Genomic DNA, 12,372 nt, shown 5'->3' with positions numbered 1-12,372 from the left:
TTTTTTCATTATCTATATTTTCTGGTTAGTGTCATTTGGCCAATAAATCTAATATAAAAATCAAGCCTTCAGTCTCCCATCAAAATATACTATTTTACTAAACTAGCAATTGTCCCAAAAGGTACAAAGAAAGGCTGATAGGATTATTAAATTGGAATTGTTGAATTTTTCTAGAAGAGTTAATTGGTTTGTGGAAAACCTTGTTTTCTTGAACTGGATCATTGTGCAATTACCCTTCTAAACGCTCTTTGTCGTTTGATAAAATAATTAGAATATTGTTTTCAAATTTCCATAGATTTCCTCTCGCAGTAAATTTCAATTACATAATCAAATTACAGAGTATATTTCTTTGCCGAAGGAAATGATAAGAATAGAATACAACAGAATCAATGCTATTTGTGCTAAATTTATAAGTTTACAACAAAGAAAATTTGGCTTCCCTTGTCAGAGCTGAGTTGATTTGTGGCCTCACGATATCCAGCGGTCTATTTAAAGGTATTCAAGCTAAGTGCAACTTTGGGGATTGGAGTTATTCTGCTCTAATATCAAAAAAGCAAAAGGTGAGTCGTGATCTGAACCACAAAAGCTTCCATTACAAGACGAGTTAAGAAGTAAAAAATTACACCCAAAGAAATTGAAACGAGGAGAGCAGGCAAAGCCTTCTGACAGAAGGCCAATAGAATCAATGTTACACCAAGGCATGCTATTATGGCAAGGTAACATGTGTAAACTTTCATGTAATCATACATAGCTGCCCTTCCAACCAATACGCTGTATAATATGAAGTCACCCAATCCTAATTTAATTGCACCAGATGAAAAAAGCCCAATCCCATCCTGTTGGTATGTATCTGTGTGCGTAGAATCTTCAATCCCATTTGGGTGCGGCCTCCCCTCACTATCACTATCAGTTTGGGTCAATAATCCTTGTAGTGTAGAAGGAAATGGCAAAGAACCCACTTGTTGATTCACATATGTGGAAGAAGAAGTCCTCACCTGGTGATTTACGAGGGGAATTGATTCCTCTTCTGATGGTGTCTCTGTGTGTCATACACCCAGAAAATTCTTTTTTTTACTACAGTATGTAAATGCATCATTTTGGCAGTCACAATCACTGTTTTATTTCCCATCCTATTGAAAGTACACATTAATCCCCTACATTTATGAAGTTCATAACTCAGCATTAAGTTAGGCAGGGCTCTTTTGACAATGCAAATCGATCTACGCCATTGTTTGGTATAGAAACTCGGGTTAGATATTTCTGACCGTCGGCTATCCGCTTGATTTTGGTTAAATTGGAATGTTTATTAAATATCTGCACTACACATTGTTCGTGGCATGTGCAGTCCTGATCTGCCCGGCTACTACCTCGGGATTCCTGTTGAATCGACGGTGTTGGGTTTTGCTTGATGATCCAACGGATGTAGAGGGCTCAGTCCTTGTTCACATTCCTTGGTACCAATTCGAAGACTCATTCATCCGCCATTTCTCTTGGTTCACTGCTCGGTCTGCTACATTCGTCCATGGTCCTTGCTCTCCGCTTCGAACTAGGTTCCTATGGAGATTTTGGAGGGCGCTCAGAATGCCAAATCCTGTCCTCGCCTTCAAAGACTGGTCACCTGGTAAGTTTTCAGTTATGTAGACTGTTCATGCTCATTTTTCTTTATTCAATGATGGTATAATCATGCCCTCTCTGTGTTCAAAGTTCTCTTCTTTTTCTCTGAGAACTTCTTCGGTTATCTAACCTATCTTTGGTGGTCTCACGCAGGATCTTTTCCACTCTGGTTTCGCGCTTGGTTCCGGATGGGAGCGAAGTATTCCAAGAGTGGGATTAACTTCAAAATTCCGTTGGGTATGAGGGTTTCCACCCTGGTTGTGGTCATTAAGTTTTAGTTCTTCTCTATTTTCGTGCAGAAGGAACGTTTAGCCCTTCCTGCGTAGTCCAACTATCTGCTCGAATCTCATATTTGGTATTTACTTACTGTATATGTAATGTAGAGGGTATTCCCCTCTGGTTTCAGTTTGAGGGTTGAGATTCTGTTACTCTTGTATTATATTTTTTTTCAAGTAAAGGATTTAACTTCGAGGGTTTTTACCTTTAAAGTCTTTTGAGTCGTGTTGGCCAACTTGTAAATGTATTAAGCTTCCCTACAATATGACTCGTTTCTTTTGTTTACTACTTATTAAAAGCTCTCATAGACGCATACAATTGTAATATGGACTATTAGGTAATTAAATTGGTAGTTCTTGTGCATCTAGAAGGCTTCCTTCCTCGGTTATGTTTTCGTAAGGTACTCGTGTTGTTTACCAAACATCACTATCATGTATTTTGTTTATTTTATACAGCTCCTAGCATTACTATTCTGCAGAGATATTCCATGCGATACCATTATATATAAATGTTCCTCAATTGTTATTTCTATGGATCTTTTAGTTTACTAATCTATAGAAAATACATGCGTTGTTTTCATATATTTACTATCCCTCGACTGTTTATTCTTTACACTCCTCCAGCTACGCTATTCGGCGGAGGTGATGCTTATGATTTCTTTGTTTTATTTCATCTTTTGGTTCGGCAGTGAAACCCTTTGCTAATTCTTATTTGTATTCCGACTTGGACAGTATGGTCATTTGCTAACTTCTTATCTGTTCGATTCACTGAGTTATCTTGATGGGGTTTTGAGTTTTCAGATGGAATCCAGGAAGCCCGTTCACCCAGAGAACGGGGTCGACCATCATAAACGGGTCTTCCTTTTGTAATTTATTTGTAATTTAATTCCTGTTGCGGCAAGCATTTAAATTTAGACTTGAGACCCTACACCCAGGGTTCTGGTGCACATTGGGTTTGCAATTCTTTTTTGCAGAAAACTTATTTAGCTATCTTCTAGAAGGTTAAATAGAGCTGGGCCTCTAGGAGCTAATTTCCTTGTTTCACGGCTGCCATTCTTTTCTTTTAAAAATATGAATAGGACCTACACTTGTTTCTTCTGAGTTCGTTCCAAACCTTTTTATTGGGGTTGGTTTGTTTGCCAACTTGTTACATTTCTTCCCATGCCCAGAGCATTAGGCGAACTACGCTTACAACAGTCTCGTTTAATTATGTCTTTTATTTCTTATAAACTTTTCCTACATCACTACCCCAGCAAGACCCCTTTTTCCAGAAAATGGTCCGACTACGGTTTCCTGCTCTTTCCTCTTTCCCTGTTGCGCAAACTCTACACCTCCTCGACAGTGCTCTGCTCATAACTAATCAGAGTAAAAGAGCGGCTTATATATATATATATATATATATATATATATATATATATATATAGATATATATTTCTTTTCTTTAACTGTACAGTTTCAAGATGACCCCTACAGTATTCTTTTTTTTTTTAGAAAATAACATGGGCACAGAGTAAGAGTCAACTTCCACAGTTGGCTCAGGTTTCAGCTAATATATCATAACAGTGCATACATTTAACATGGATTACCTCATTAATACTTTTGAATGCTTTCTAAGTGGTTTGGCCCACTTACCTGTGCCACTGTAACTTGCGAACACTTGAGAAGCCGAGATTACCTCTGTTCATCTCCTTCCTCTCTTCCACCCGTCCTTGAGATTCATCTTTCGAGACGAGAATCTTCCCCCTAGCTCTCTTGGAGAACCACTGTCCACAGCAAGACGCTTGCACTTAGTGCTTAGCTATCTGGTCATCGCCAGACTTAGCCATTTTATTCCTTTCTTTTCCTCCTTTCTGCCTATCCCAACAGCACATAATTTTCCCCTTTTTTTCCCTTTTCCTCTGGAAGCCCTTCCAGTTAGGGAAAGCAGTTAGGGTTGGAATCACAGCAACTGTCTTTTTTTTTTTCCAACTTCCTCCTTGAGAAGTTGCCAACTCTTAAAGAAACATTTCTTATCTTTTTTTTTTAAAGAAAATATTATTAAATTCAAATAGATAATAATATCATATTCAGTTTATCATTTACCACAGTAAAGTCAAATATTTACATTTATCCCGGGGCATTACATCTCCCCCTCTTGAACTTGGACATCGTCCAGATATCTTTCAGCCATGAACAACCCTGGATAAGCTTTTTTCATGAGCTCTACATCATCTCAGGTGGCCTCCTCAGGCCCAAAGTGCTGCGACTGCACCTTAACTTGGGTAATAGCTCGCTTCTGCAACATTACTTCTCTCCGGTCGAGGATGTTCAACGGCTCGACCAAGATTTCTCCTTCCGGTTCGACCTGAAACATGCAACATCTTAAATCAGTTTTTTTTAAAGAAACTCATTCAATTTGCTCTACTGGAGTTTTTCTTACCTGTATATCCTGCCAACGGATTACATGGTTAGGATCATAAACATATTTTTTTAATATGGAAACATGGAAGACGTTATGGACCCGTATATGACTTGGCATAGCGAGTTGGTAAGCTACCAACCCAATTCTTGCTAAGACCTGAAAGGGTCCACAAAATTGGGGTGCCAACTTAATGCACCCGCTCCATTGTAATGTGCTCTTTTTTGCTCGAATTCTCACATATACATGATCACCGACTTGATATTCCTTAAACTTCCTTTTCCGGTCAGCAAAATTCTTTGGCCTATCCTGAGCTGCCTTTAAATTGACTCGCACTTTCTTAACCATTTCCTCCATTTCCTTAAGCATGTCGGGTGCCAACATTAATCTGTCCTTTGGTCCACCCCAGCTTGAGGGCGTGCGACACTTCTGCCCATACAATACTTCAAATGGGCTCATTTGCAATGACGTATGATAGCCATTATTATATGCGAACTCGACCAGTGCAAATAATCTTCCCACTTGATTGGTTGTTGCATTACATATGCCATTAACATGTCTTCCACCACCTGGTTCACCCGTTCTGTTTGTCCGTCAGTCTGAGGGTGATAAGCTGTACTGAAATTCAACTGAGTTCCTAGTTCTCCAAACAATGTTTTCCAAAAAGCTTAGGTAAATTTTACATCACGGTCTGAAATTATTGTTTTAGGTAACCCATGCAGCCTAAATATATTCTACATGAAGATGTGGGCAATCTACACAGGTCTATAAGTAGATTGCACAGGTATAAAATGTGTCGATTTACTTAATTTGTCCACCACCACCATGATGGAATCGTTATTTCTCTTTGTTTTGGGCAAACCCATTATGAAGTCCATGGAGATGGTTTCCCACTTCCATTTCGGAATGGGTAATGGCTGTAATAACCCCGCAAGATGTTGGTGCTCTGCCTTAATTTGTTGGCACTCCAGACAACGTATCAAGTACTCAACCACATCCTTCTTCATACCTGACCAATAATATTCCTTCCGGAGTGCTGTAATAATTTTCTGATATCCTGGGTGTCCAGCATAGTGAATTTTATGAAATTCATCCAAAATCAAGTTTTTAATGCTGTTTTGATAGGGCACGTACAACCTCTCTTGATAATACAACATTCCAGTAGTACCTGAAGCATAACCCTGCTATTTTTCCTTGTTGGTGGAGTGTTGTACTTGCTGTTTGATTTGCTGATATGCAGTATCTTGTCCTACTGCTTTTTTAATCATCTCTTCAAAGGGGCTTTTCCATTCGCTGCAAGAAATCTCATATAAACATTGTAATTTCTGACTTAAAGCGTCCACCACCCAATTCTCTTTCCCTTTCAAATGCTTGATCTCGAAATCAAAACCACTTAGGAAATCCACCCACCGTGCTTGCCTAGCATTTAAGGTGGGCTGACTAAAATAATTGGTTAGACTATGGTGGTCTGTCAATAATAAAAATTTCCTTCCCATAAGGTAATGTTGCCACATTTTCAAAGCATGAATGACGGCTGCCAACTCTATATTATAAGCGGAATATTTCTGCTCATGTTCTTTTAGTTTCCTTGACTTGTAAGAAATTACCCTCCCTTCTTGCATCAACACGCCCCCTACTCCTTCTTTGCTTGCGTCAGTGCACACCACATAGTCTTTACCAGGATCATTTATGCTTAGAACGGGTGCGGTGGTGAGAAAATACTTAAGTTGCTCAAAACTTTTTTGGCATTCGAGAGTCCACCTAAAAGTTCTTCCCTTTTTCTGTAAGGAAGTGATAGGATACGCTACTCTCGAGAATCCTTCTACAAACCGTCTGTAATAACCTGCTAAACCCATGAAGGATCTGATGTCTGCCACATCCTTTGGTATGGGCCATTCCATTATGGTCCTTATCTTTTCGGGGTCCACCGCGATCCCTTCTTTTGTGATTATATGTCCCAAATATTGTATTTGCTCCTTAAAGAAATCGCACTTGCTGAACTTGGCATATAACTAGTGTTTTCGGAGGGTTTGCAGTACCAATCTGAGGTACTCCTTGTGCTCTTTCATAGTTCGGGAATATATCAGTATATCATCAATAAAAATAAGCACAAACCTATCCAAATACTGGTGAAATATGTTGTTCATCAAACACATAAAAGTTGCAGGAGCGTTGGTTAACCCAAAGGGTAGCACCACAAACTCGTAATGTCCATATCTTGTTCTAAAAGCAGTCTTAGCTATGTCTTCCTCCTTAATCCTGATTTGGTGATACCCTGATTGCAAATCAATCTTGGAGAATATCGTTGCTCTTTTTACTTGATCAAAAAGTTCATCAATCCGGGGTAGAGGATACTTATTTTTTATTGTCAATTTATTCAACTGACGATAATCCATACACATGCGAAAGGTCCCATCCTTTTTCTTAACGAATAATACCGGGGCTCCCCAGGGGGACACACTGGGGAGAATGTAGCTTTTGTCTAACAACTCCTGTAACTTCATTTTTAGCTCTGTCAATTCTGGTGTGCTCATTCTGTAAGGTGCTTGGGATACCGGGGCTGCCACTGGCACCAATTCGATAGTAAAGTCCATGTCTCTCTTAGTTGGCAGTCCGAGAATCTCCTCTGGAAACACATCAGCAAATTCTTGTATCACATGAATGTTTTCCAATGTGGCTGTTTTATCTTTCGAGTTAGCATAACCCACTTGGATGGCATAAATCTGACATCCCTTCCTAATGCATTTTGCTAACTGAGAGGTGGTTATTGGCCAAATCTGCACTGGCTGCTTAATCCCTTGCATCTCTTGCCTTGCTCCAAGCTCATCTTTGTAATAGATAGTCTTTGTTTTACAATTGACTATGCACCAATGTTTTTCTAACGAGTCCATACCAATTAGGACATCCTACGAACCTAGGGGAAGAAAATTTAAATCTGCCATCACTGGTTGTCCTGCTATCTTTAAAGGGCAGTTATTGTCCTTAGCAAGCACTCGTCTCTTTGCCCCTGTAGCCAGTTGTACTAGCCAAGGGTTCATAAATTTAACAGGTTGCAATTTACAATGCTCCACAACCTTAGGGCTAATATAACTTAATGTGGCTCCAGGATGAATTAAAACAGTTACAGTAAGGTCTGAGATTTTACCTTCGAATTCCACCATGGTCGGCTGGTACTCCGCTTGACGATCTTCCAAGGCAGTATTAATCCTTGGTAGACTACGTCCCACATCGCCGACCGTCAATGCTTCATGGATTTGGGAAACCTGTTCGGTTCCCTTTTGTTGAGGACAATTTTTAACCTAATGAGGCCCACCACAACCCGAACACTGCATTGGAGGCCTTGCTGTCCCTTCACTGTCTAACTTTCCAGGTTGTTCGTTGATTCTGGACTCATTGGTTGGCTTTGATCTGAGCAAATTTTTCTGTAAATTTCTGCTGTTTTGCCCTTTGGAAAAACCCTTGTTACCTCCACCTCGATTCCCTTTATTATTTCCAGCCAATTTGTTGCTTCTCTTATCAGTCCATCTTTTACCCGGAATTTCTCCCTTCTGTTTACTTTGCTGGTAACAAATCCTGGCTTTACGTATTACTTCATCCATTGTCTTTGGATTGTCAAACTCAATCCTTTCCTTCATATTCAAGGGTAAACCACTGACGAACCTCTGTACTTTAGCTTTTTCCTCTCTAATACAAGGCACATAATGGAGCAATGAAGTAAAACGAGTGATAAATTCATCCATGGTTTGTTGTCCCAGTCGCAAGTCATGGAATTCTCTTGCTTTTTTGTCATAAAAATGTTCTGTCAGGTATCTTTCCTTAAAGTATTTTTGAAATTTTTCCCAGGTAATATTCTGCTCACTTACTTCTCTAACAATTTTAACTTCCTCCCACCACAGGGTGGTTTTTCCTTGTAATTGGAAAACGGCTAACCGTGCCTTGAGGTTGTGATCGTATTCATATAGCTGGAAGTATTTGTTCATACTAATCAACCAAGCCTCGGTTGCTTCCTCTAGTTCCCCATCAAAGTGTGGCGATTTTATCTTACGAAATTCCCCTTGCAGTTCTACCCATTGCCTTTTTTATATCTGTTGCTCGAAAGCGTTATTAGATCGTTCTTCCCGTTCTTCATCCCTTCCTTCTTATTTTTCTGGCTCTGTGTGGTGATTCTGCTCTTCCGACACCCTTTGCTGCTCAGCACTAGGATTCAGCGGTTGCTTATTATGCTTGTCTGATAGGCTCTTTATAATCCTTTCCTATTCCATGGTTAACCTCGCGTTATCCTCCCATAATCGGGCCATTTCATTTTTCAACTCTTGTCCTGTCTCAAATATTGCACAGTTCGTATTGCCAGCCTCCTCGCCAAGCTGTACCCATAATTCTGGGTTATTTCCAGGGCTTGTTGTAGAGCCCTAACCCACTACAAACCTATGTGGAACGCTGCCGGCCCTTCTCATATTGGTTGTCTTCTGTTTTTCCCTGGTCTTAGCCTAAGAATAGAAACAGAAGAAGGGTTAAAACATTAACTGTTTTCTTTTAAATATAAATAGAATTGAAAATTAAAAAATATAATGAATTCACTTAAGCTGTTTATTTCCCAGAGGCCACAGTTTTTGAAACTTGGCTCTGATACCACTTGTCATACACCTAGAAAATTCTTTTTTCTACTACAATATGTAAATGCATCATTCTGACATTCGCAATTACTGTTTTATTTCCCATCCTATTGAAAGTACACATTAATCCCCTACATTTATGAAGTTCGTAACTCAGCATTAAGTTAGGCAGGGCTCTTTTGACAATGCAAATCGATCTATGCCATTGCTTGGTATAGAAACTCGAGTTAGATATTTCTGACCGTCGGCTATCCGCTTGATTTTGATTAAATTGGAATGTTTATTAAATATCCGCACTACCCACTGTACACGGCATGTGCAGTGTTGATCTACCCAGCTACTACCTCAGGATTCCTGTTGAATCGACAGTGTTGGGTTTTGCTTGATGATCCAACGGATGTAGATGGCTCAGTCCTTGTTCACATTCCTTGGTACCAATTCGGAGACTCATTCATCCGCCATTTCTCTTGGTTCACTGCTCGGTCTGCTACATTCGTCCATGGTCCTTGCTCTCCGCTTCGAACCAGGTTCCTATGGAGATTGTGGAGGGCACTCAGAATGCCAAATCCTATCGTCGCCTTCAGAGACTAGTCACCGGGTAAGCTTTCAGTTATGTATACTGTTCATGCTCATTTTTCTTTATGCAATAATAGCATAATCCTGCCCTCACTACGTTCAAAGTTCTCTTCTTTTTCTCTAAGAACTTCTTCGGCTATCTAACCTATCTTTGGTGGTCTCACGCAAGATCTTTTCCACTCTGGTTTCGCGCTTGGTTCCGGATGGGAGCGAAGTCTTCCAAGAGTGGGATTAACTTCAAAATTCCACCAAGTATGAGGGTTTCCGCCCTGGTTGTGGTCATTAAGTTTTAGTTCTTCTATATTTTCTGGCAGAAGGAACATTTAGCCCTTCCTGCGTAGTCCAACTATCTGCTCGAATCTCATATCTGGTATTTACTTACTGTATATGTAATGTAGAGGGTATTCCCCTTTGGTTTCAATTCGAGGGTTGAGATTCTGTTACTCTTGTATTATATTTTTTTTTCAAGTAAAGGATTTAACTTCGAGGGTTTTTACCTCTGAAGTCTTTTGAGCCATGCTGGCCAACTTGTAAATGTATTAAGCTTCCCTACAGTATGACTCGTTTCTTTTGTTTACTGCTTATTAAAAGCTCTGATAGACGCATACAATTGTAATCTAGACTATTGGGTAATTAAATTGGTAGTTCTTGTGCATCTGGAAGGCTTCCTTCCTGGGTTATGTTTTTGTAAGGTACTCATGTTGTTTACCAAACATCACTATCATGTATTTTGTTTATTTTATACAACTCCTAGCTTTGCTATTCTGCAGAGATATTCCATGCGATACCATTATATATAAATGTTCCTCAGCTGTTATTTCTATGGCTCTTTTAGTTTACTAATCTACAGAAAATACATGCGTTGTTTTCATATATTTACTGTCCCTCGACTGTTTATTCTTTACACTCCTCCAGCTACGCTATTCGGCGGAGGTGATGCTTATGATTTCTTTGTTTTATTTGGTCGTTTGGTTCGGCAGTGAAACCCTTTGCTAATTCTTATTTGTATTCCGACTTGGACAGTATGGTCATTTGCCAACTTCTTATCTGTTCGATTAACTGAGTTATCTTGATGGGGTTTTGAGTTTTCAGATGGAATCCAGGAAGCCCGTTCACCCAGAGAACGGGGTCGACCATCATAAACGGGTCTTCCTTTTGTAATTTATTTGTAATTTAATTCCTGTTGCGGCAAGAATTTAAATTTAGACTTGAGACCCTACACCCAGGGTTCTGGTGCACATTGGGTTTGCAATTCCTTTTTGCAGAAAACTTATTTAGTTATCTTCTAGAAGGTTAAACAGAGCTCGGTCTTTAGGAGCTAATTCCCCTGTTTCACGGCTGCTGTTCTTTTCTTTTAAAAATATGAATAGAACCTACCCTTGTTTCTTCTGAGTTCGTTCCAAACCTTTCTTGTTGGGGTTGGTTTGTTTGCCAACTTGTTGCATTTCTTCCCATGCCCAGAGCGTTAGGCGAACTAAGCTTACAACAGTCTCGTTTAATTATGTCTTTTATTTCTTATAAACTTTTCCTACATCACTACCCCAGCAAGACCCTTTTTTCCAGAAAATGGTCTGACTACGGTTTCCTGCTCTTTTCTCTTTCCCTGTTGCGCAAACCCTACACCTCCTCGAAAGTGCTCTGCTCATAACTAATCAAAGTAAAAGAGCGGCTTATATATATATATATATATATATTTCTTTTCTTTAACTGTACAATTTCAAGATGACCCCTACAGTATTCTTTTTTTTTTCTTCAGAAAATAACATGGGCACAGAGTAAAGAGGCAACTTCCACAGTTGGCTGAGGTTTCAGCTAATATATCATAACAGTGCATACTTTTAACGTGGATTACCTCATTAATACTTTTGAATGCTTTCTAAGTGGTTTGGCCCACTTACCTATGCCACTGTAACTTGCGAACACTTGAGAAGCCGAGATTACCTCTGTTCATCTGCTTCCTGTCTGCCACTCGTCCTTGAGATTCGTCTTTCGAGACTAGAATCTCCCCCCTAGCTCTCTTGCAGGACCACTGTCCGCAGCAAGACGCTTGCACTTAGTGCTTGGCTATCTGGTCATCACCAGACTTAGCCATTTTTTTCCTTTCTTTTCCTCTTTTCTGCCTGTCCCAACAGCACAGACTTTTCCCCTTTTTTTCCCTTTTCCTCTGGAAGCCCTTCCAGTTAGGGAAAGCAGTTAGGGTTGGAATCACAGCAACTGTCTTTTTTTTTCCAACTTCCTCCTTGAGAAGTTGCCAACTCTTAAAGAAACATTTCTTATCTTTTTTTTAAAAGAAAATATTATTAAATTCAAACAGATAATAATATCATATTCAGTTTGTCATTTACCACAGTAAAGTCAAATATTTACATTTATCCCGGGGCATTACACTATGTCTCCGTGAACACGACTCTCCTCCGCCTCCTCCTCCTCTGCGACAGCTATTCTGAAACCCTGAATAGAATCCTCATGAGGTAGTGATGCAGAAGTAGAGGCAGTGCTCCCATCGCATCCTGAATTCAAGGATTTCAATAACGCAGATCTCGAACTTGAACTTGCTGGTTTCTTCCAAATGTTTCCCATCTGTTGTTGCGGGAGGGCTTTTCTAAACTTTGCACGGATGGAGGAAGGGAGGGGTTTATCAAAGCTTCTTCTTCTTCTTCACTTTCAGTAGCTAGAGGGCGACTGCGAGGAAGAAGCGCATTTTCATTTTCACACTCGGGGACTGCGATGTGGTGTTTTCTCGTAATAGGGCGAGCCTCGTAAATCAAAGCAGGGATTTCCTTATCTCTTGAAATAGCGAGCTCTACCAAAATTTTGAGAGGGCCATCGGGGATGAGAACGACAATAACATCATATACTGCCATTGCAACAAACAGCACCCACGAAGTCCATTCGG

The 12,372-nt window shown here is 39.9% G+C and overlaps 1 pseudogene; it reads right to left on the bottom strand.

The window, feature by feature from the left end:
• Window positions 1–545: 545 nt before the first annotated feature.
• Window positions 546–12,340, bottom strand: LOC149160481 (presenilin-like protein At2g29900; annotated as a pseudogene).
• Between the last annotated feature and the right edge of the window lie 32 nt (window positions 12,341–12,372).

Source organism: Pinus tabuliformis, chromosome 5_2 (genome assembly GCF_031772625.1).
Source record: "Pinus tabuliformis cultivar Carrire ecotype Pingquan chromosome 5_2, CPIR1, whole genome shotgun sequence".
NCBI classification, from domain to species: Eukaryota; Viridiplantae; Streptophyta; class Pinopsida; order Pinales; family Pinaceae; genus Pinus; species Pinus tabuliformis.
Note: the sequence above shows the minus strand (reverse complement) of the source record. Positions and strands in the feature narration are given on the sequence as shown.